Source organism: Natrix helvetica (genome assembly GCF_964273705.1).
Source record: "Natrix helvetica genome assembly, chromosome: Z".
NCBI classification, from domain to species: domain Eukaryota; kingdom Metazoa; phylum Chordata; class Lepidosauria; order Squamata; family Natricidae; genus Natrix; species Natrix helvetica.
In genome coordinates this window covers 117752209-117778340 of record NC_138554.1, presented here as the reverse complement: position 1 = coordinate 117778340, position 26132 = coordinate 117752209, and the positions used below count along the sequence as shown (strand labels likewise).

At 38.0% G+C, this 26132-nt stretch overlaps 1 protein-coding gene across 3 annotated transcripts in view; it reads right to left on the bottom strand.

Annotated features, from left to right (window-relative positions):
• Positions 1–1059: 1059 nt before the first annotated feature.
• CDK14 (cyclin dependent kinase 14) overlaps positions 1060–26132 on the bottom strand; it is a 263591-nt gene continuing 238518 nt past the window's right edge. For 2 of the 3 annotated variants that reach the window (XM_081971698.1, XM_081971699.1), the window contains one exon: positions 1060–6670. The gene's annotated coding sequence lies outside the window, so the exon portion shown is untranslated. The remainder of the gene's footprint in view (positions 6671–26132) is intronic. The other variant, XR_014176838.1, reaches the window with a different exon arrangement.

Sequence of the window (26132 nt, the reverse complement as noted above, 5' to 3'; positions counted from 1 at the left end):
AATGGGTTTGGTTTTCCTAGAACAGAAAAACTTTAACTCATGCCCATATCACCTTCTACTTAGATTACTGTAATGCATCCTACTTGGGTTGCTTTTAAAGCTATTGAGAAACTAGGTAAAGATAAAGGTTCCCCTGCACATACATTTCCTGCTCTGGGGATGGTGCTCATCTCCATTTCTAAACCGAAGACAGTGCGGTCCCAAGACATATCCGTGGTCATGTGGCTGGCAGGACTCAATGCCAAAGGTGCACAGAGCACTTCCCACCAAAGTGGTCCCTATTTTTCCACTTGCATTTTTAACGTGCTTTTGAACTGCTAGGTTGGCAGAATCTGGGACAAGTAACAGGAGCTCACCCCATTATGTGCGGTAGGGATTCGAACCGCTGAGCTGCCAAATTTCTGATCGACAAGCTTAGCATCTTAGCTACTGAGCCACCTCATTGAGAAACAGCAACCCCATCCTTTAAGGCTCCTTGCATTGGGAGTATATTAGATCATTTTAGCAGAATCTGCACATTAGAAGGCTTTAGCTTTCTTCAAGAACACTGCCTATTGTGAATATCTATCTCACCACTTAGATCTCCCAGGGAGAAACTTTGGCAAATCCTGTATTCTGGGATAGTTTGGAAGGAAGGGGTTAAAGTGAGGTGATACAACTTTTCTGTAGTAGTGTCAATCTTGTGGAAGAGCCTTATTATGGGGATGATTATGGGGATGGTAATTAAAATTCATTAAATTTATATGCTGCCAATTCCTAGTGCCTCTACATGGGGGAAATCAGGCTGACGTTGTCTGCTGATCTTTTGGAAGATCTTGAAAACCAAATTGTTTTAAAAACGTTTCCTTCGTGTGTAGGTTTCCATCTCTATAATTAGTTATGTTTGTTTCATATCGTTAGTAGTTGCTTTATTTTTGCCATACATTTTTTAATTTATATATCTTCTATGTAAGCTGGCAGGAATCTTTTTTTTTATTATGGTAGCATAAGAACATGTTCATTAAAAAAAGCCTCAGAATTATCGTGTTTAAAAAAATCACATGGAACATTAAATCTTGTTACACTTTATTAAATATCATATTAAATGAAAACAAGCGACACTTGACAAACCATACATTGTTTATAGTAAGACAAATTACCCATTGAATACAATGTAACATTTACTTAACCATACTGCTGACTAAACTGTCATTAAAGCATGTGGCTATATTATGTATACATACTTAATACTAATATTGTTTGATTACCAAACCCCTGTTAAAAAGAGCACTTTTTGTGCCTTGTATAAAGAATCCCAACTAGGGAAAATTTTGTAGGTAGCACTGCAGAACTGCATGCTCTGAGACCACGTTCAGGGAATATCTTAATGCAATCTTTCAATTTTTGCTTTAAAAAATATTTCAAGGCAATAACATAGATAAGTGCCTCTATACCTTTTTGTCAAAAAAAAAAGATTTGTGCCATGATTTGGTGAAGAATGGAATGTAATTCTATTTAATGGTCTCCATATTCCACATGAATCTGTACAGTCCAAATGTCATTTATCCTATTACTTTAGAAAAACAACAACAATAATAATATATTTTTGGGAAATACACACTCTATATTCACCATACATTTATGTGCACATGTGCACACGCGTTCAGATCACATTGCCTTCACTGTTGAGAGGGGCAACACTTCTCCTTAATTAATCAGAAAAATTGGAAATATCTATTCAAAGGTCATTCACACATTGAAAGCAAGACTGGTCCAAAGCCTCCCCAAGCATTGTTCTATATTTCCTGTGCTTGCTTAACTTTATTCTTAAGAGACAAAGTACTCATTATTTGCAATGACCTAGGTGCTCTGCAGATTTGAGCTGTTCAAATGGGAATCATATTGAAAATTTTCCAATGTAACATTGGTATCGAAAACCCTGTAGACCAATTTTCTATCTCTATTTCTACATTCTTCATATACTGGAGTTCCTCTTATCTTTCATTATGAGGTGATCATTTTCTCTTCTTAGGTTTCAAAAAAAGAATGCCCTATCTTCTCATTGAGAAGCTTTCTAAAATAAGGAGGAGTTTAATTAAAAGAACTGGATATAATTGGAAAGCATTTTTTTTCCTAATACCAACCACAGAAGTCCAATGCATGCATTGTTGTTTTTTCCATAGCTGCCATATTCCACTACTAATTCCCTGGCCATTCCAATAGTACTTCAAACAAATTATTATGTAGAATGATTACATTGCATAGGTAGTATTTACAGATGGGCTAAGATTCTAACCAATTAATCATTGAACTTATTAGAAAATTAGGGAACCCAATTGTGGGAAAACAGCAGATATGTTATTTCAGTAACATATATACCAGGTCCCAAGTAACATATGCATGGAAAATTAAAAATATGCAATCCTAAATTCGAAGTACCTGAAAAGGGAATAGAAATTGCATTAGGTTTTGGTGCTTATTAAAATCCTGAAAGGCTCAGAGTTGTCAAAAGCGTTACATAACCAGGGAAACAGGAAGTACAAATGATTTGGCAGGATCTTTTAGAGTTAGAATTCATTCCTATTGTAGTCAAAAGCACAAGAAGCAAAATCCATGCAGAATCACAGTGGAAGTAGCTGCAAAATATAAAATCCTTTGTTATGCATTGTTCAAAATCATTCAGAACTGCCTTTCTATCTCCAACGTAAGAGTTACATAGTTTTGCCTAAACCAAGGGTCAGCAACCCACAGCTCTGGAGCCGCATGTGGCTCTTTCATCCCTCTACTGCGGCTCCCTGACACTCAAAATATGCATCACACCCACCAATGTGCGACACCCACCAGCACATCATTTATTGAGCTTTTCGACACCCCCCCCCCAGTAGGCCAACCATGGATAAATCCAAGAAAAGAAAAGTTTCAGAAGTAAACAAAACATTTAATTCAACTACATATGTTAGTTTTGTGGGCACTCAGGAAATAGTCAGGCACAGGAAAGGTTTTGTGTTTTCTTTTCTGTGGGAAATGGTTCCAAATGGCTCTTTGAGTATTTAAGGTTGCCAACCCTCTGGTCTAAACTGATCTGCAAAGGAATTAGAGTGATGAAATGGCTATGTAGGGCAGGATGAAAGAGAGACCCATATTTTGACCATAACTGGAAGGTACTTTAGGGTAAAACTTGTGCAAGTTTCTATTATGCACTAAAGGAGAATACAGGTGAAAATAGAATTGCATAATTACTATTTGCCAAATCATAGATTTGAAGAGATAAGAACACTAATTCCCCCCTTCCTCCAGCAGCTTCATGATTGCACTGCACAATGTTGGAGATTGCGTTATAGCTACACACTTCTATTTACATTCCAGTGATAATTCCTCACCATTATCACTAAAATTAGAACTATAATAAAATCTAGCTAACTTATATTTATCCACTTCAAGTAATTGATCTTCTCCCATAATTTTAGTGCCTTAAGGAAAATCATACAGTAACTTAAGAGACAAAATACAGGGTTCTTTGCCAGAGTACCATTTTCTTTTTAGTGTATAAATTGGACTGATAATAACACTGGATTCAATATGGATTCTATAGAAAAGAATAGGGGCAAATAAAATAAGATCTGATATTGAAAAACGGATTCTAAATTTTAATGTGTTTTATACGTATCATCGTCCATGTACAATTATTCCAAAACCCTTGCTTTCTGTTGAGTTTTGAAAAAAATCATCCCAAATAAACCGTGATTTATTTTGGGCAGATTGCTTTAGTTGTGCTAACTTCTAAGGCAGAGGTGTCAAACTCAATTTCATTGAGAGCCGATTCAGGGTTCCGATTCAGGGTTATGTTTGACCTCGGGGGCTGGAGTAGGCATGGCCATGGTGGGTGTGGCCAGCTGGATATCACTTGTGTGAGGGGCGTTGTAGTGGTCACTGTGGTGGCTCAGCCAGTGAAAACGGACTTCTGATCTCCGTTTTTGGCTGCAACAGCCTCCTGCAGCCCTGTCAGTCAAAACAGAGCTCTGTTTTCATTGGCGGAGGCTGATATGGCCTCATTGGCGGAGGCTGATGTGGCCAAAAACGGAGCCTGGGAGGGCCACGTGCAGCCCTCCTAAGCTTTGTTTTTGCTAGCATAGGCATCGTGGGCCATTCCTTCGCTGTTTCCAGGGTGGCCCCATGGGTCTAAGCATTCTGTACGGCCCTCAGGCCTTGAGTTTGACACCCCTGTTCTAAGGGCCATCATTGTGCTTTTGAGAAGGTTGCAAAAGGAGCCACCAATGATTTCTCTTTTTGTTTTTCTTGTGTTTCTTGGTTGGATATCAAGGCCCATTCCAAAATACAGAGATTTGTAGCTTAAATGGCTATTACCCCCCCCCCCAAAGGTTAATTAAGAGGAGAAAATTGAATTACTAATTAATCTACTCTAAGCAATGGACTACCACCTCCAAATTCTAACCCCCTCCTCCAATCCTTTTAAATCAAGAACTTATATTAGAAGTGAAATTCATTAATTATTTTCAACCTATAAGAGCTGATAGCAATAGCATTTAGACTTATATACCACTTCACAGTGCTTTACAGCCCTCTCTAAATGGTTTACAAAGTCAGCCTATTGCCCCCAACAATCTGGGTATTCATTTTACCTAAGAAGTATGGAAGGCTAAGTCAACCTTGAGCCTGGTGAGATTTGAACTGCCAAACTGTAGGCAGCCAGCAGTCAGCAGAAGTAGCCTGCAGTACTGCATTCTAACCACTGCGCCACCATGGCGCTTTAATGTCATTGGCCAATATGTTCAAGGGCATCAAGAATTATTTTTGAAAGAATCTCATAAAATCTAAGCATACATCCTAAACATTTGATTTATTGTGAATAATAAAGTAAGCATTTAGCCCATTGAAGGAAATAACTCAGTGAGTTACTTTTTACATGAAACCATATGTTTAACATGGAAAGAAATGGTTTCCATCTCTCTTTAAGCTTTTATAGAAATCTATCTTCATTTGATAGTTTTGTTTAATTCTCAAATTTTCTTTCCTGTTTCATTTTTGTTATAGTGCTGAGATTTTTTAGACAGATTATCTTGAAATAGCCAAGTGAATATATGATCGAATTTGAAAACAAAACAAAAATTAAGGCATTTTTGTTAAGTCCAAAATGTTTCATTGGATTTTGTGATTATTGTTTCCATGGATATAAAGTTTTAAATAAAGGTGGCAAAGCTGATTCAGGCAGGACAGAAACATTTATTTTAATTTATATATAATTGTTGGGAATAATGTAATAATAAAATAATATTGACAAAAGTTCCCTTGTATTAAAAATTAGTATTTTGCAAAATCAAGTATTCGCCAGATCCAAGTAATAAGATGCTTTCAGTTTACAGAGCAAATGCAAACTATAAAACATATCCCTGTTTTCCAGCTTTTATTTATAAAAGCATTAAGATGCCATAATCTAATTCATATGAATGAATGAATGAATGAATGAATGAATTTCTTAAACATCTGTTATACTATGGAATAATGCAATTTTCTTTTATTTCAGGGGAATTTAGTCTTCCCCATCTAATGTACTAGTCATGTTAGGGGTGGTATGTAGAAGGCAAATCCAACTACTGCCTTCACTCATTCCATTTCCCTTCCACCTTCTTTTAAGGCAGGGAGAATAGTAATCCCTTATTAAAAATTTGCAAATTACACAGGAAAATCAGCTGTATGAAGATGCATAATATAGTGCTTTTCTCCCTACCATCTTAATAGCTTAGAAAAATAACTGGAATAGTCCTTTGGTTATAAAAAGAAAGTATTCTGAATTTGGATAGTTATTCAAGGCTAATATTTTAATGGCTCATTCAGCAACTAGTCATAGTGTCACTCAGCACTGTCATAGTGCTTTTCCAAATGTAAACTCATTTTTTTCTTCATCTTTTCTAGTTTCCTTCTTAGAAAATATTGTTGAAGCAAGACATAGGAACAAGTTGAAATATAATCACAAAAACAGTAGAACAATGTCCCTTTTCTCACAAGGGCGTAAAGTATCTGAATATATATATATATATGCCCATTTATGCCACTTTATTCAACATAGGCAGAGTACCCAAATTCTAGCTAAGATGTATTTATTGCCATGGTTAAATTAAAGAATATTACATTTACTAGCAATAAAAAATGAGCAAAATTATAAGACACTGACTGTCACAACCAACCTGTAATCTGTTTCAGCTTATAATTTTGATGAATGTGAAATGAGTGGAACTTCTCAATGAATACATACATTGTTTCATGCCATGACTGCCTTTTAGCTACAGATAATATAAAGGAAATTATAACACCAAAGGTGTTGCCTTACTATATTTAAGACGTTGCTGGTGAAACTTAAATATTTTCACAAAAGTATTTATACTTCAGTGAAGTAAAAGCAATAAAACCAAACACAAAGGACTGAGGAAAAAAGCCAATTATGCCACACATCAATAAAGCAAATAGCTTAATCTTCACAAATGTTCTCAACTCACAATGTATCAAAATACGTGCAGTACTTTAAATAAACTGAGGAGTGGTGAACCAGATCTTGTCAGCATAATTTTTCTTGTGATTGAAATCCAAGAAAGGAAGCAGATAATGGTGCCTTTATAATGTTGACTATATCTTGTTTGTTTGTTTTTTCTCTTCTCTAGTCTGGTGATCTTAATTCCTATAATGAAAATAACAGAAATTATAGTAAACATTATGATGAGATGTTGTTCAATAATGATAAGATAACGGTAATCCTGTTCTTTTAATGTTAACCAAAATAAACATTAAAAATCTTAAGGACAAGATTCAGATTTGCAAGCCTCCCTTATAAGCCAAATGCCCAATTCTCTAGCCTTACAGCAATATTTTATTTATTTACTATAGTTTATATATGTCTTGATTCAATAAGCCACAGAATAATTTATCGCAGAAAGCATTTTCATCCTCACAATGTTAAAATAAAAGCCAGCCAACCATAAATTAAATAAAACCGAAGCAACAACTTGGTGAAAAGAAAATTGTAACATTCAATCTGTAGGAGGGAGGGACTCCTCATCACCAAACTTTTATTAGACTTTCTGGAAAAGCCAAGGTTTAATAACTTTATGGAAAAAAATACGGTGGGAACCAATCTAATCACTTTGTTTAAAAAAACAAACAAAAACCAACATCAACAAACAAACCCAGACATTCCTTCATGGAAGAGATTTAAAGAGACTCCACCATTTCCATTTCTATTGGGCAGGCAGAAGTCACTGGGAGAACAGTCCCATAGATACCTTGGTTTTCTGAAGGTTCAGTTTTAAAAGTAAAAAACAAAACAAAACCCACATCTTAAACTGCATCCAAACTGGTAACTAGTGCAATTCTAGCAGTAGAATCATGATATAGTAACAGCAACTTCTTGTCACTGTATGAGCCACTGCATTCTGAATAATTGATTTTCCTAGGTGACTTTTAAGGAAAGCCCCATTATCTGCTTTGCCGAAAATTGTAAGAAATTCCTGAGTGCCTAGAAAGAAAAGAAATATAGTCCCAAGAAAGAGATACATATTTTATATGATCTAGAGTTAATAATAAGTATAAAGGTTGAATTAATTTTATACTGATATTGTATGGAACTTTTTTTCTTTTCTCCTTTTCTTTTCTCTTGAATAAATTATACATTGTAACAATAAAGTAAGAAACTATACACACACACACACACACACACACACACACTGTATTGTCACAATATATGATTCATTTTGTCTGTTTAATACAGTTCATTAATAACATTATAACATTTTAGTTACTGGTGGATGGAGTGACAATTTATAAAACTGTCAAATCATGTACGTCGGGTGGGTTCTGGCTGGCATTACTGCCAGTTCACTTGTGTGTGCACTTTGCTCATGCGCATATTGAATGCACACTGCACGCGCATACACAGTTCAATTGAAATTGTTCTGCGCATGCACAGAACTTTTTAAAAAGTTGGTGGCGGGGAACCAGTTCGAAGGCGTCTCCAGCCTAGGTTGCTGCCGGTTCTGCGACCCAGGCCGGTATGGCACTACTAGGTAGGAACCCACCTCTGATGTATGTACATTTTATAGCATAAAACAATTTGTCTGACAAATTAAACAAACACTTTCTTTTTTAAAAAAAAACAAAGTTTTATTGGTTTTTAAGGAATAAAAAAGGAAAGGGGTAATGGAAAGTTTACAAATGTTGGCAGTTGCAGTGTGTGGCAGGTGTCCCCTCCCTCCATACTCATAGTATACATTTACAGAAAGTTCAATACTAAATAACAATGTATAGTCAGCATATAAATTCAGTTAATAATTTCAATCAATTTATATCAAGCAGATTTTCTTACTCATTTTTGTGATCTGAGTTTTCTCGGTATTGCCCCTTCTCCCCCCGCCAGCAGAGCTCCGGCCCCTCCCGTGTCCTGTGTGTCTTAAACAAACACTTTCTTACTTACATATTTAAAATGCTGCTGTGTTATTGTGCAAAATGGAGAGAAAGGATTTGATTTTAAATATTAATATTAGTTCAAGTAATAAGAAGGGAAAGGGTATTAATTTCAGAATATTTGCCACCAGCTTAAAAATGTTTTAGAACTAGAGTTTACTAGCTCTTTTTGCACAACCATAGCTTCTAAAACAGAATTTATCTGGATTTCCCCCTCCCCCCCAAGAATCGAATGGGGCAATGCTGTCCCAGTGGCTTAGCATGCAAAACACACACGGCTTTCACAGTGCAGCCTATTTAGTACCACTACTGCATCTTGCAATCAGATTTTATTGTTCTTTTAAAAGGCAACTGATAACAAATAAATGCCATATTTCTCCTGTATTTAGTATGCACACACACCCTACCCCCTTTAGATTCTGTTAGGCACTGTAACTGCCACTATGCCTGATATGCTCAGTGGTAATTTTATATTGCTGATAGTTTACTAAAGACATCTTCGGTGCTATTGAAATTTTATTTTTGACTCCATGCAAGTTTTTTGCAATACATATTAATGAATTAGATCACCAATTCCCACAACACAACTTCTTTCTGACCCACATTGGCCTGTGAACCAGTTTTTTTTTTAAATTTAATTTTCTTAAAACCAACTGTCAGCATCATGTGATGGAAGAGATGAAAAATGAAAATGAGTAATCCTGCTGTGCAGGTGAGTGACCTATGGGAGACAGCTCTGCCTGGTAGGATTTTTACACCTACTATCAGACACAGACCAATTGATTAGATCATCTTATTCTAGCCACCAACAGGCTCCAGAGACTAATTAGAGAGAGTACTGCCTGCACAGGCACCCCATTGACACCTAATTTGCTCAGCCAAGGCCTTTGGGGGGGAATTTATTATCTCTGCAGCTGTACTTCATGCATTTCTGATTTGAGACAGAGGCAAGAAGCACTTACTTCATCATGCTTCTGAACAAACTGAATGTAAGAAACTTAAACTGCTAAATATAAGCAGACACAAATTAAACCTGGCTAGCCTTAATCAATTCTGCTTCCCTCCTCCATTTTATCATGTATAACTGATGTAGATTAGCACACTGCCTTATATATTCTTTACAAACTTATCAAAAGATTGTCCTTTTTCCCCTGGAAATTTTTATTTAGTTATATATTATTTAATACTAAATGTTTCATGTAATATTTAGTTATTACAATTGCTTGTTTATGAATTTCTTGTTAAAAGTAATGTTATTCTTATTCTGCTTAAAGTTCAAGGAGTTTTAAATAATTTTGTTAACATTTATGGTAGCTAGATTTTCCTTTGAAGCTGTAAATTGAATTAATGGATGTATTTAGTAGTGATAATTGGCCCACTGCTCAAGAAGCCATTGTTGGATTTGACTGCGGGACTATTTTTTTTCCAGGATCTAACCACTTTTTTTGGAAGGAAGGTTATGGAGAAAATAGTTGGACAGAAGTTGCAGCAGGCCCCGGATGAATTATTTGGATCCCTTTCAGTCAGGCTTCATACCTGGGTATTGGACAGAGAAAGCATTGGCTGCATAGATGCATGGCGCGTTTTTGGATGATCTCTGGAAGAAGCAGGACAGGGGTTGTGCACCTGTCCTTGCTCTTGTCCAAAAGTGCTTTTTCAAGGAGGCAATTGGACTTTCTTGGGGTTTTTTCCCCTTTGAAATATTTCACTTCTCATCTGAGAAGCTTCTTCAGTTCAGCTTCTTTTTTAAAAAAAAAAACCCTGAAGAAATCCCAATTGCTTTTTAGAAAAAGCACCTTTGGGGCAACCATGACCTGGATGATTTAGAATTTTTGCTGACATTTCACATTGCTTTTATTCATGTCTTGGTAGCTTTTAATAGTATTCATCACGGTATACTTCTAGATCACTCCAGGTAGGGAAAGTATGGCAGAATATTCTGCTTATTTGCTTCCCCTGATGTATCTGTGTACACATCCATCATTAACCTCATTGTAGGGATCCAAAGTCAGATATTGTTTCAGTTCCTATTTAACATGTTCATGAAGCTATTGGGTGAAATTATCTGTTCCTATCAGTGACGTGTGGTCAGTGGAGGCAGAGTCTCACCGCTCTCATCATAAAAAGAAAAAAATGGGGGAAAAGGGTCCCCTTCATGTTGACTTGGGCTTCGGTCCAGCTACCACCAACCAACGCCTGGGAAACACAGCTCCTCGGAGCTTCTCTATGCAGCCACCGCCCAACCTCGCTGCCCCTTTCGTTCCTTTCCCATCAGGCGGCTGCGCTGTCACCCCGCTCAAGCCTTGCTGCCTGCATAGGAAGCCGCCTGAATGGGAAATGGGAATGGGAAGCGCAGCCGCCTGAATGGGAAAGCAACGAAAGGGGGCAGCGAGGGCGGGCGGTGGCTGCAGGCGGCAAGGCTTGAGCGGGGTGAAAGCGCAGCCACCTGAATGGGAAAGCAACGAAAGGGGCAGCGAGGGCGGGTGGTGGCTGCAGGTGGCAAGGCTTGAGCGGGGTGAAAGCGCAGCCGCCTGAATGGGAAAGCAACGAAAGGGGCTGCGCTTTCACCCCGCTCAAACCTTGCCGCCTGCAGCCACAACCCGCCCTCGCTGCCCCTTTCGTTGCTTTCCCATTCAGGCGGCTGCGCTGTCACCCCGCTCAAGCCTTGCCACCGGGCCCCGCAGAGCCGCTTTTCCTGGGCAGCGATTGGTGAAGCCGCTTGACAACCACACAGCCGGCCCGCCGCCTCTCGGGTCTTTAGGAAGCAAACGCAAAGCAACACACCACCACGGGCCCGTGTTTGTGGGCGCCAGCGGCTGCAAGCCTTGGACGGGCTCTTCTTCTTCCTCCTCCTCTCCCACACCCCTGGGAAGCTCCTGCTCCCATTTTGTGCGTCTCCCTCCCTCACCCTGATTTTTTTCTCAGAGTCGGCGGCTCGGGAAAGGCCCACCCTGTAGGTGAGTCTCTCGTTTGATGTGGGGCCATTCCCGGGAGCCAGCGGGTCTTTTGCTGGCTGCCAAGGCAGGGCTTCGCTGAGGTGACGCAGAAGGCCCGAGGGAGGCCTCTGGGGATCGGGCTTTGGGTTGGTGGGAGACCTTGAAGAAGTGGGGGGGGAAGGGACTGGCGCCGGTGGAGGAAGCAACGCTACGCGGATCAGTGCACTCTGCGGTCCCCTTAATGTTCACTCAGGAAGGTGGGGAATGGGACCACGTGTGCTGGAGGCTGAGACTGCCTCAGCTTCCTGCACACATGGTCCCATTCCCTGCCTTCCTGATAACGTCACCAGCCTCACCAGCCATAACCCTCACTGCATGTCACTGGTTCCTATGGATAAAGTATCCTCAATATACCATGACACATTACATACATTACTTCAACACATCCATTTTACAGTATTATAGTCAGTATTATATCTCTCCACTCTGGGTAAATTAAGTGATGCTCCTGAAGATCTGTCTGGATGGGGAACAACATGTTTCAGCTGAGTCCTGGAAAGACTGTCACTCCTGGATCTGATATTTTATCCTCTTTAGCTCTGGTTAGGGTGGTACTGCCCCAAACAGACCAAGTGCACAATCTGGAGACCCTTCGACATTCACAATTTCTGCTTGAGAAACAAGTAGCTTTTAGAATGGAATACTGCAATATGTTACATATGTCCTTGAAGAATATCAAGAAGTTTCAGTTGGTGCAGAATGTGGCTTCATGGGCAGTTAAGTGCACCCAAGGATAGTGCACATTCTACCTTTGTTCGATGATATATTGGTTGTCAGTTTGCTTTTGAGTGCAAACTCAAGGTGTTGGTTTTGATCTTTAAAGCTCTACATTAAAAGATAAAGGTTCCCCTCGCACATATGTGCTAGTTCTCAACACTAGGGGGCGGTGCTCATCTCTGCTTCAAAGCCGAAGAGCCAGCGCTGTCCAAAGACGTCTCCATGGTCATGTGGCCAGCATGACTAAATGCTGAAGGCGCACAAAGTGCTGTTACCTTCCCACCAAAGGTGGTTCCTATTTTTCTACTTGCATTTTTACATGCTTTCGAACTGTTAGGTTGGCAGAAGCTGGGACAGGTAACGGGAGCTCACTCCGTTTTGTGGCGCTAGGGATTTGAAGTGCTGAACTGCCGATCTTTCTGATTGACAAGCTTAGCATCTTAGCCACTGAGCCACCATGTAACTCTAAAGGTCTACATAGGTCTACAATAGACAAGATTACTTGAGGGACTGCCTCTTCCTGGTTATATCTACTTGTCAAAATGGGCTAAAAAGGAATGGTATGTTGTGGTTCTCATCTACTAATGAGTTACATCTGACAGGATTCAAGAGGCATGCCTTTTTACTGTGGTACCTGTCCTATTGAACATCATTCCCACTGATGTGAGATCAGTCTCATACCAACTTGCCCGCCAGAAAGTTCTCAAGTTTTTATTTTTTCAGCAGGCTAGGAATCCTATGACCTACAGGATGGTTGTGTGATGTTAAGTAATTCTCTCAACATCTTATGGGAATTTTTGTTTTGTTTTACTTAGTATTTTATGTTTATTATTTTTTATTCTGCTCCTTCTAGCATCATGGTTTTTGAGAAGGTGGCTATATAAGTTGTTAAGTAAATAAAAATATTCAATCGTGTCTAAATATAACTATAAATAAATAACTGTAAGAGACTGACTCTGAAAGTTTCTATGCATTTCCTCAGATAAGAATATCAGATGAAAATTAAATAAATCTTCTTGTTTGTGACTGATACAGAAATGGGTTGATAGCGTACTTCCTTCTGGAAGCCTAGTTGAGAAAATTCTTCAGTTTTGCCAACTAGGCCTTGAAATTAGGAAACATAGAATCCAGTTTTAAATTTTACAATTGTACATATCAGCCTTTATCTCTCTGATGAAAAAAAATGTATTTGTATTTCTATCAGCTGAACAAAATAAATGTTTTTAACATCATTTTTATCCAGTCCTTTGGTAGTATAATGCCAGAATATCATTTTATATATAGTTATTGCCATATCCTGTTTTTGTTTAAACTGTTTTAAATAGATACTTCATTATCTATTTCAATATCTCAATTTTAACTATTATAGTCAGCATTATACTGTAAACCTGGGATGTCAAAATAATATATACATCTAGATATATTAATCAAATTGTATTCTTAAAATGTATGGCTTTAATTGTGTTCTTTATTTAAACCTGCAAGCATATAATTCCTAGGCATGTTTACTTGAAAAGAAATCTATATAATATCAATTTGACATGTCTATAATTTAAATAGGGGTTATATATCTCAGGTGCATCATAAAAGATATAACAGATTCTTTCCTAGATATTTTCCATGAGACGTTTTAATCCAAAGATTTAAAAAATAATGTGTGGATCACATGTTCCTCCAAACATCAAGACAGAGCGAATAATACAATTCAAACCATTCCTCTACCCTCTGTGGAAAGTGGGAAATTGTTTTAGAAATTATATGGGAGATCAACTTTAGAGACATTTTCTACATGTTATTTAGGAAACCATATTTTTGAGATTAGGGAAATAGAGTACTAAAATGAAGTACACATAATCCTCAATTTGTGACTGTAATAGAGCCTGCCCATTATGATCAGAAGTTGTGACAGCTATTAAATGAAATGCCCATATGATTGCCTTACTTACAACCTCCTGTTCCTGCTCCTCCCAATGCAGTAATTAAACAACTGCACTGGTTGTTAAGGTGAACATGGGGTACCTCAGTGGCCCCAGGAGAAGCCCTGGGAGACTTAGCGCAGCCTTGGCCAACCCTGCCAAGGCTTCCCCTGTAACGGTAGTCTTCATGGATTTGCAAATTTCTCTTTACATGAAAAACTACAGGATTTAGTGGCAACTGAAGGAAGGTGCCAAGAGAATCTTCAGTATTGCTAATACTGAATATAATAATATAATAATTATAGTAATATAATAAATTTTATTAAGAAAACTTCTAAAAGAGGTTAAAATATATCACTCTCATATCAAGTCCTCTAAAAGATATCAACAAATATAATCAATGCAATTACATATAAAACTGGTATGACCCTGACTGAAAAAAGTCAGACAATCTATTTTCTCCAGGTCACATTTAAGCACAGTGCCTACAACAATAATCTTCTGCAAAATGGAAAGATGACCCTGAATGAAAATGATCCAAATACAGTTGATTCCAAGGATGGCCTCTGGAGAAATGATGGACAACTGCCTCCTTCAAAGCAGGTAGAACTATCCATACAAAAAGATATTAAGCACTGATTGAACACAACCTCAAGCCATTCCCTGGAAAGATTTGACCAACTAGCAGGGACATGGATACAGAACACGTGGCAGAGTTCATAGCACAAAAGTCTTTGTTCACTTCCTCAGAACTAATAAGCTGAAATTATTCCCAGATAACTCAGCAAGTGTCACTTTTACATAACCTTTCCAGTGGCTCCAACTTAGAGCAAATCTTACAGTTATCCACCAAGGAACCTGAATACCCAAAACAGGACTTCTGGCTAGCTATTGATGAATCAAATAATAATAATGGAGAAGGAAGGCCATTTTGATTCTCTTATATTGCTACAATAAAAGAACCAAAGATGGTCATATTAGCATTGATGCATCAATTAATTTCCCAGAGTCCATCTATAAAGTAGGGAGCTTTGAGGCAAAAATCTAATCACACATATTTATTCCACTGCGATTTTGATCTTCTCAATAATCTAGTCTAGGTCCATAGTGGCTATGAAATCCTGAGCTACTCTGGCACAGATAAGGCAGGTAGAATTGTCCTCACAACCAACAATTAGAAATTCCATTTTCAACCTGGCCATGGATTTGAGGAATCTGAATGGGGCAGCCACTAATGCAGTAGGCTAGCAGTAATTTTATTTTATCCTGTTGGGTCAACTTTATAAATGGTCTCTGATCTGTATGAGTTCCCTCCAAGGACACCTGAGACTTCCTGGTGACCACAGCCATACTTCCACTCTTGCTCCAGAGCTAATGCACAACTTGAAACTCAAAAGGGTGTATTTTAGAGATGGGACCCACTACTACTACTTCCACCATCACCCCTAATGCCAAACCAGATTTTAATACAAATACAAGGCTGACCTTCTCCTCCACAATTATCATGGATAACATGAAATATACTATAGCAACAACCAGAGATCTAGGATAATGTGTGATAACTATGATTGCCTCATGAGGCATATAAAGTCACTTGTCCCTTCCCCCAATAATTATACATGATTAATTCCAATGATTATACATGATTAACTCCAATGATTATACATGATTAACAAGGAGAACAATCTTATTCTGTCAGTGAACACAGTTTCTGTTAACAGATAATTTTTGTTAATTGATGCATTTAACTGCATCCATTATTTTCAATGCAGACTGAATGAAGTTGCATGTAACTCAGACTTAACATATTACAGTAACAGTACTAATAAAATAGGAGCTGCACTTATAGGGAAATCAATCACATTGACTTGCCAGGGCAATAATATATAAATGACTCTATGTATCAAACTATTAATTCAAGTTTTTAAATTAAATATATGGAAAACATTTATATTCTCTAAACACTGGTAAAAGATTAATGTTTCCTTTATAATAAATTATGTAAATACTTTGCCAACATTGAATAAAGATTATGAATCATAACTTCTTATTTCTGACTCCCTCTTTTAGCAGTCATAATGATGTTATATTGAACAAAGATATTTATTATTTCCTTTTCAACAAGCCAAAGCATGCTAAAAGCTTATGTTTGGTAGCTTCACTCAGACAGTAGAGCATGCAGTACATGAACCCATACTGATTTTTATTATGTAATAACTTATTACCATTAATAGAATAAAACTTTGCTTTTGAAAAACTGTTCTACAGATACTGTATTTAGCAATTTTGGTGTAAAGTAAGTGGCTTTTTAATGAATTCTCAAATATTAAGACACTATTAACTTTTAATTAAAAATAATTAAATAAAATTTAAATACATTTAAAAATCAAATTAAAAACTGGATACTAATATGCATTAAGTTATTCTGATTATATGAAAATGTTCTATGGATTACCTACTTCATAATTAAAAAAATAAATTATATTCATAGGACATATCTGAAGAGACAGCTTTGAAAGTCATAAAATATATATCTAATAGAATGATATCTCTAACCCCTCTTTAGAATTCAGTGTTTTACTTCAAACTATTCGATGCCCAAATCCACATACTGGTACATATTTGCAGGTAAAATGTAAAATAGCGCAAAAAAGCCTTTAAGCCTTGCACTATTAATTCACCTAGGTGAATTTTGCAAAAGACAGTTATGAATATGGTATGGAAGTTTGTAGTTTGGATATGACAGAATTGGTGTGCAATTAGAAATACCCTGCCTTGAGGAAAACCATAATCAGTTACAAGGTACTTAAAAGATTTTGCTGTAAATAAAAATGTGTGATAACTTTGTTCTACAATGAATACCGCATGCAATTTTTGAAAATTGATTCTCTTCTTTGAGAAGACATTGCCTTCTCAAAAGAAGGAAATATTTTCTTTTCAGACAGGAAGAAATATTTTTTGGGGAGGGGTGCCCTTTCTCAATAGAACAGAAGTCTTGGCTTTATCATTCCAGCGATCAAGAATTAGAGCTAATTGTGAAATCTGTTATCAGACTACAAAATAAACCTCTAACAAGTATTAATAAGTATCTGGAAAGAAAAATGTATAGTTTCTTATGACTTTTTTGTTGTGTAATATAGTAAATATTTTCTCTAAATTTCACAACTGAGAATGAAAGAGTATCAGCTCATTACAATATGAAGCAGACAACTAATGTAGAATGGAATGGGATAAAAATCTAGGCCCAAGAATGTTAGCTTATCTCTTGAGTCAGCAGAAGCCTGTTATATGCAAGATATGCAATGATAATGGCTTAAAGACATTGTGTAAACATTCTAAGACAAGAGATAGATTAAAAAGCTACCTGAAGAGTTTGCATGGGGAGTGCAAAACTGACACATGCTGTTACAATTATATCCAGCAGTTATTTCTTGTGATAAGCAAGGCAACCTAATTTATTAAGATGCAGGTCAAGAACTGCTTCACTAGGTATTAAGGATTGTAACAATAAATGCTTTAAAAAGTAATGATTTAATGATGCAATTTCCTTACCAAGACAAACTTTTTAGGACTACTTTTAGAAATGTGCTAAGTTATTCTGCTAACCATAATTGGATACTTAGAACTGTGTGTGTGTGTGTGTGTGTGTGTGTGTGTGTGTGTGTGTGTAATTCATGTCAGAGAGAATGAGAGAAGAAGATGGTGGCTCGAATTCCATGAATTTATTTTATAAAATACTTAATAAATATTTAATTTGTTGAAATAATTTCCAAAATATTTATATTTATATGATTTAATATATGAAACTTCTTGATATTTAGTTGGTCCAGATTATGTTAGTAAAAGTAAACCCTTAATATAGATTGACAACTTAATGTATCTCAACTTAAATTCCAAAGATTTCAATTTATTGAGATGTATATATTTCATCATAGGTTCCTATATTTCTAAAACAGTTTTAACTATACTATGTCACAAACCAATTAATAAAATGATAGCCAAAGCAGTTCAAATTTTAATCTTAGTATTGAAACTTTTAGCTTCTCTCACAGATTTTAATCAAATACTTATACATGAACAAAATAGGTTCAGTAGGTTTAGTAGGATTTTTCTGACATTTACTCAGTTGCCTCTTACAGCAAAAGTCATGGTCTGCAAAGAACTTACAAAACATCTAAGAGATCTCATTGTTGCAAAGTGTCAACCAGGAGAAGGTACAACAAATTTACAAAAGATTGGATATACCATGGAACACAGTGAAGACAGTCATCAATAACATGTAGAAAATATAGCATCCTAAGTGACATTACTACAAACTGCATGCCCTTCCAAAGTTGATGAAAAAACAAAAAGAAAACTGGTTTGAGAGGCTGTCAAAAAGCTATAGTAATATTAAAGGAGCTATAGGATTTCCTAAGAAGTATAGTTGTGTACATGCTACATGTTACAACAATTTCTCATATTTGTCATATGTCTGGGTTGTGGGAAAGAATGGCAAGTTGGAAGCCTTTTCTTACAAAGAAAAAAACATTCAAGCCCACCTACAGTTTGCAAAAACCTACATTAATTCTGAAACAGCAGAGAAGAAAATGTGTTATGGTCTGATGAGACCAAGGTTGGCCATAATTCCATTATGCTTTGGAGATAAATTTTGGAGTTTTAAATCAGCTGGAACTGAGGCTTTATTTGACCTGGAAGAAATTATGAACAGTTCTAAATATCAGTTGCTTTTGATACAAAATTTTCAGGAATCTGCAAAAATATTGAATATAATGAAGAATGTCACTTTCAACACCAAAATGACCTACAAATGTTTGTTTTCACAAGTAGATCAAAGTTTCGGAATGACCTAGCCAGAACCCAAACCTGAATCTAATTGTAAGGTGACCTGAAAATGGCTGTGCACAGGAAATGTCCTCACAATGTGACGGATTTAGCATTTATAGCATTTAGGCTCATACAGAGTCCATTGCATTTTATAGCATCCTCAAGTCAATTTTAATGTAAGCATTATTTGCATACTGCCCCCAACAATCTGGAGCCTCATTTTACCAAACTCGGAAGGACAGAACACTGAGTTAACTCTGAGCTGTTTAGGATCAAACTTCAGTTTGTGGACAGAGTTTTCCTGCAATGCTGCATTTTAACCACTGCACCACTAGTTTTGAAATGCTTTGGAAAGGAAGAGTGGACAAAGATTCTCAAGGAAAAATGTTACATGTTGATAAGCTCCTACCGAAAAGAGTGAATGCTGTTATAAAATCAAAAGGTGCTTCAATAAAGTATTAGTTTAAGGATATGACACATGTTATATGCTTTTTAATGTTATTTCCCCCCTCCCAAAAAGATTTGAATTTGTTTTTCAATTGAACTATACCGCGCCTATGCTATATTAAAGGCTAAAGTGATTAATTTGGTTTGATTTATTTTTACATCCCCAAAACCTAGCATTTTAAAAGGGAATTTGACTTTTCATATCCGCTATATATAAGCAGTTAACATAAGGAGCATAAAGAATTCATGCATCTAACAATGCGTGACAATACATAAAATATAGAATTGTAATTGTATACTAATTGTATACAAAAACAATACAAATATATCAATTGCTGCTACAAAATAAAACTTAACCTAATGTTAAATAAGTATATCATTTAACTTACTTCACAACAAAGATTATTACAATTGATTTGGTTTTATTTATGCTTTTTAAAATTTCTCAAAATAGAATTTAAAAGAAGTTATACTATACTATATTGATTCAAAAAGAAGCAAACTATCATTTGTTTCAAAAAAATTACCAGGAAGAGCCTATAGTTATTTTAGAATGTATTTGCCCATTTTGGACAGAGTCTGAATGTCTGCTTATCTTTGCTACAAACTATTATTCATGTTATATTTGTCTGCTATAGAGTTCTCTATAAGGCATTTGAAGTAGGATTCAAATTATCACAGATGAAACAAGCCTTCTAAGTACAAATAATATTTTTCAGCAGGCCTGTTATCTGATTCAAAGTGGCCATAAATCTTAAATTCATATTTTGTACAAAGAATTAAAAACATTTGGTGCTGCCATTAAGCAAAAAAATAAAAATAAAAATAAAAATCAATGACCTAATGGAAAGTCCTGGATAAATATTTTTATCTATTCCTATAGAAATATAAGACACTATCTTTCTGCAGAACTTTATCCAGATTCCTTGAGAGAGAAAACTTGAAACAGAAGCCAGAGAGAATAATGTTAGTCTTTCTTTTTCAGCCTAATTCATAGTTCCTTCCTTTGCTTTAAAAATAACCTGAAAAAAAATCTCCATGAGAGTGTCTGACTTATCTATAATTCTATCTTTCTCTTGTGAAGAGGTGTGTCTGAGATGAGGAAAAGTGTATTCTGTGTCTGAGGTTAAAGTAGGCAGCAGTTACAATCACAATAGTTTCATTAAACAATCACGGATGATTTGGCCAGTCCTATGCTATATAATCTTATAAACACTGGCTTTCCTCATCATAATATTCACTACACAAAGTACATAGGTAGCTTAACTTAATTTATGAAGATTTGAATGATTCATGTCAATTTGGAAAGGGCTACAAAATTCCCTAAAGGTCTGGACACCACCAATCAATCTATTCTCAGTGATAAAATGTGAAATACAAAATGATTTGGCACAGTAGTGAATTTTTTCAAGAGTGACTCTCCTATCAGAGGAACATAGTAAAATCATCCAGGAAGTCATGAAAACTGTTTATTTGTGCCTTCACATGAGTCCGCTAACATTAAATGGTTTAAAAATATACAAAAATTCAGAAAATCAAGTGAGGGGAGGTGATAGTTTGTTCCAGAAAAACGTGTGACAATAATCAAAGCATGAGCAAATTTCAGATAAATTAATTTGATGTGGACTATATTTATTAGCAAGTTCTTTATCTAAAATGCCCTCTATTGTCAAAATTATAAAATGATCTATATCCTATAATGAAAATGTAGTTGTTATTTCTCGGTTGTATCCATACCAAGTTCTTCTTTTCAAATATTTATGTATCAAGTAATATTGAAGTTAGTGTATTTATCTAACAAGCAGGACAGAAATGTTAAGATTGTGAGGTTACTTCTACACATGGAAGGCAGCTGTCAGAACTACTGTGAAGGGTTATAGGTCAGCAGAGTTACTCTGTTAAAGTTGAAGGATCCATCAACATTGCAGAATTCCTGCAGAGTGAGAGCTGGAAGACTACAGGTTACAGTCCACTGGATGGGACATAAAAGGTCATTTTGTGCCTGTCAAAGTGGCATCACAGAATATACCATCTTTAACTGTGATCTAAAGAGAAGTTAACAAAATGGGCATGTTGGTAACAGAGTATAGGTTAAGATTAAATTCCATACTTCCCTTCAAGCAAAAAGATTAAATAATTACATTCGCTGTATAGATATGCAGTAAGCTGGACTATATTGTTGTTTTAATTATCCAGTCATATCTGACACTTCGTGACTTTACAGGCAAGTAATCTCCATGCTACCTTGTCAAACACAGCTTCTTTCAGGCGTAGGATGTTCATCTTTGTATTAGTTTTGATGTTATCATGCCAGCTTGTTCTTTTTCTTGTTCTAACCACTAACCATTCCTTGCATCTTTTACTTCTCCCATGAATTTACACATGTGACATGGCCAAATAGATGTAGTCTTGTGATTTTAGGTTTTAGCTGGACTATGCTAAATAATTATTCTAATCATAGTGAGAAACTAGAGAGAAGAAACTAAGGGAAAACAAAAAGGGTACTGAAATATTTTGTGGATACAGTGAATCTTTAATTAATCACCTTCATTTAGCAGAGTTTGGATGAAACCAAATTTTCCTCCGGATGATATGTGAAATAGAAGATAGTCTATCCACATGAAATAGTCTGGATATGCAGTTAAGGTTACATTAATTATACAGTAATAATTATGCAAATGATGCAAATTACATTCTGTTTATAGCATTTATCTTTTATCTATTTTAAGTGGCATTATTGGAATGTGCCAGTCTGATTCTGCTGGGTTTCAGTATCATCAATGTGCTAATCAAACCCAATTAAATCTTTCAATCCCAGGCAGACCACGTAAACTATTGAGGTGCTTAGAAATTGTGCAGATATGGATTGATGGAGGAGATTAGAAGTGAGGGGAAGAACTGACTTTAGTTCAATCCTACTGACTGAGTGGCTGTGGATATTAGGACCCTTTGTCCTAATATCCAGAGTCCAAGGATTCTCTATCCATACTCTTGGATGAAGAATTACTTCCTCCCTCAAGAGTGATCTTAGACTCACAACTTCTGCTTGAAAAAGAGGTGGTAGCTGAGGCCATGGGGCAAGGGTTCCTTCGAAAGGATATGCAAACTTCTAGTGATGGGGGATTTTAACCTGCCGTCGGTGGGAGAAGCATCAGAGGGGGTTCGGGAGTTCATGGCTTCCATGATAGCCATGGACCTGACTCAAATGATTCAAGGCCCGACACACGAGGGAGGTCACACCTTGGACCTTGTTTTTGTCTCTCGCCAGTGGTTGAGTGATCTGGGAGGAGTGAATTTAACCATCACTCCTCTGTCATGGTCAGATCACTCACTCCTCCGACTTGACTTCCCTGGTGCTACCCCTCGCTGCGGGGAGGCGGAACCGGAAAACACTAGATGGTTCCGCCCCAGGCGCTTGATGGAACCAGACAGGTTCCAGACGGAGCTTGGGCCACCTCCTGCAGCCCTGACCCGCCCTCGGGTAGAGGACCTGGTGGCCGCGTGGAATAATGCGACTACCGGGGCCTTGAACCGGGTGGCGCCTTTGCGGCCTCTCTGGCAGCAACGATCCACCCTGGCTCCTTGGTTTACCGAGGAGCTAAGGGTGATGAAGCGCCGCAAGAGATGCCTAGAGAGTCGTTGGAGATCCTCCCGATCCGAATTTGACCGAGCACAGGTACGAGCCCATTTAAGGACGTACCTAGTGGCATTGAGAACGGCCAAACGTCAATATTGTGCCGCTCTCATTGCATCCGCAGAGAACCGCCCTGCCGCCCTGTTTCGGGTGTCCCACTCCCTTCTGTTTCAGAGGCCGCGGGAGGCCCCTCTACAGGGTAGGGCAGAGGAGTTTGGGAAATATCTGCAGGATAAAGTCGCTCAAATCTGGAAGGATTGGGTCCCCTTCAGTGGCCCAGTCGAGACGCCAGTGGCGAGTCTTGAGAAACCTTTTTGGGAGGAGTTTGACTTGGTTGTCATCGAGGATTTGGACAGATTGCGTGGACGACTGCGACCTACCACATGTTTACTGGACCCGTGTCCCTCCTGGCTTGTACTGGCATCCTGGGAGGTTACACGCGACTGGCTCCTGGGCCTAGTGAACGCTTCGTTGGGTGAGGGGTCTCTCCCGGCCGCCTTGAAAGAGGCGGTGGTGAGACCCTTGCTCAAGAAGCCTTCCCTGGACCCTACGGAGCTGGCCAATTATCGTCCTGTCTCCAACCTTCCCTTTTTGGCGAAGGTTGTAGAGAGTGTGGTGGCTTCTCAGTTTCCACGACATCTGGAGGAGAATGATTATCTAGACCCGCGCCAGTCCGGCTTTCGCCCTGGGCACAGCACAGAGACGGCCTTGGTCGCGTTGGTAGATGATCTCTGGAGGGCCAGAGATAGGGGCTGTTCCTCTATCCTGGTCCTATTAGACCTCTCGGCGGCTTTTGATACCATCGACCATGGTATCCTGTTGTGCCGACTGGAGGGGTTGGGGGTCCGGGGCACCGTTTTGCGGTGGTTCGGCTCCTACCTCTCTGGCCGGACGCAACGTGTGTTGGCAGGGGAGCAGAGGTCGACCCTATGCCCCCTTACTTGTGGGGTGCCACAGGGGTCGGTCCTCTCGCCACTCCTGTTCAACACATACATGAAGCCGCTGGGTGAGATCATCCGTGGTTTCGGGGTGGGATATCATCTGTACGCTGATGATACTCAGCTGTACATTTCCACCCCGAACCACCCCAACGAGGCCGTCGAAGTGATGTCCCGGTGTGTGGAAGCCGTACGGATCTGGATGGATGACAACCGACTCAGGCTCAACCCTTCCAAGACGGAGTGGCTGTGGGTTCCGGCTCCCCGGTTCAACCAGATAATTCCATCTCTGGCCATTGGGGGCATTCAACTCGCCCCCGTGGAGCGGGCGCGCAACTTGGGCGTCCTCCTAGATGCCAGGCTGTCCATGGATGAACATGTGACAGCCGTGGCCAGGGGGGCGTTCCACCAGGTTCGCCTGGTGCGCCAATTGCGCCCCCTATTGGACCGGGACGCCCTACGCACAGTCACCCATGCGCTGGTGACGTCTCGCCTGGACTACTGTAACGCTCTCTACATGGGGCTTCCCTTGAAATGCACTCGGAGACTGCAGTTGGTCCAGAATGCGGCCGCGCGGGTGATTATGGGGAGTACCAAGTACTCCCATGTGACACCTCTCCTGCGCGAGCTGCACTGGCTTCCTGTGGTCTATCGAGTGCGTTTCAAGGTCTTGATTACGATCTTTAAAGCGCTCCATGGCTCAGGACCTAGTTACCTGCGGGATCGTATTCTGCCCCATACATCCCTACGACCCATCCGCTCGCACAGAGAGGGACTTCTCCAGGTGCCGTCCACCAGACAGTGCCATGGGGCGGCGCCTAGGAGCAGAGCCTTCTCTGTGGCGGGCCCAGCCCTGTGGAATGACCTCCCCCCGGATATTAGGACCACTACTGACCTCCGCTCCTTCTGTGTCAAGCTCAAGACCCACCTTTTCCAAATAGCTGGCCTGGCTCAACCATAACTTCGTATCGCTCCTGATGGGTTTTTTAATTTAGTAATTTTATTTAAGGGGATTTTAAATTGTGTTTTTAATTGTCTTTCACTTATAAGTCAACTCTCCTCCATGCACATATGTATATGTCTCTGTTCTTTTTGTATATATGTTTGTCTTATGTGTATTTTTATTCGTTTTGATTGTACGCCGCCCCGAGTCCTTCGGGAGAGGGTTGCGGCTAATCAAATAAAATTATTATTATTATTATTATTATTATTATTATTATTATTATTATTATTATTATTATTATTATTATTATTATTATTATTAAAATGTTTAGATCAAATTGTTTTGAATTCTAAACACCATTTTGAGTGTAAAATTCCCTTACTGCAAATGCAAAAGAGATATTTTGAGTGTGAAATTGGGATTTTGGAACTGCTTCAAGCTCGAAGTATGTTTGTATTTGGAATAGAGCTGTTTCAGTCTTGAAATATTTCTCCAAATACTCAAAAAGGAATCTTTTCTTCATTCAAAACACGTTTTTTAGTTCAAAACAGTTCACGCCAAAAATGTTTTGCTCACATATACATCCAATTTTAGGCACATTCAATCTGGTTTCTGTTTAAATTCAAATATTGATTTTTCAAAGATGTATATGTAATGGATACCTTATTCCTTGATTTAGTCATATGCCTTTCCAATAAATTTTAATACCTTTAACATTAAAATTAATTTATATCTGATGTACCTATACTGTAGTATCTGTCCCATATCAACTCAGCACATAAATATGTTCTTCTATTCTAATTATCAAAATCTAAATTTTAATAAGAATTGCATTCCTAATTATGTCAAATTATAAAATTATTAATTATAACAACTGTATAATATAGCCTCTTTAACTATTTTATCAGCAAAAGGCTTTTATGAATAAATAATTTTTAATTAGTCATCCAGAACTTTGACATGCATATATCAACAGAAAATACAACAGCAATTCACAAAGGCTGCCCTAATTCTTCAAAGTAAATTTAAAAAAATAAAAAAGCAAGCAAAATAGTAATGTCTTCATAAAGAGACTTTCAGCAATTATATCTCCACAGCTACAGTATAACTGAAAACTTTGACGTGGCTTTGATTAGTGAACCATGGCTGAACTAATTTGGCTTTCGCTAAGAAAATAAGCACATTCATTCTCACCACAATGAAGAGAGGCAATTTTAATTAAACCTTATCAAAGTCTGAATAAAGAATAAGCTCTATAACCATTTC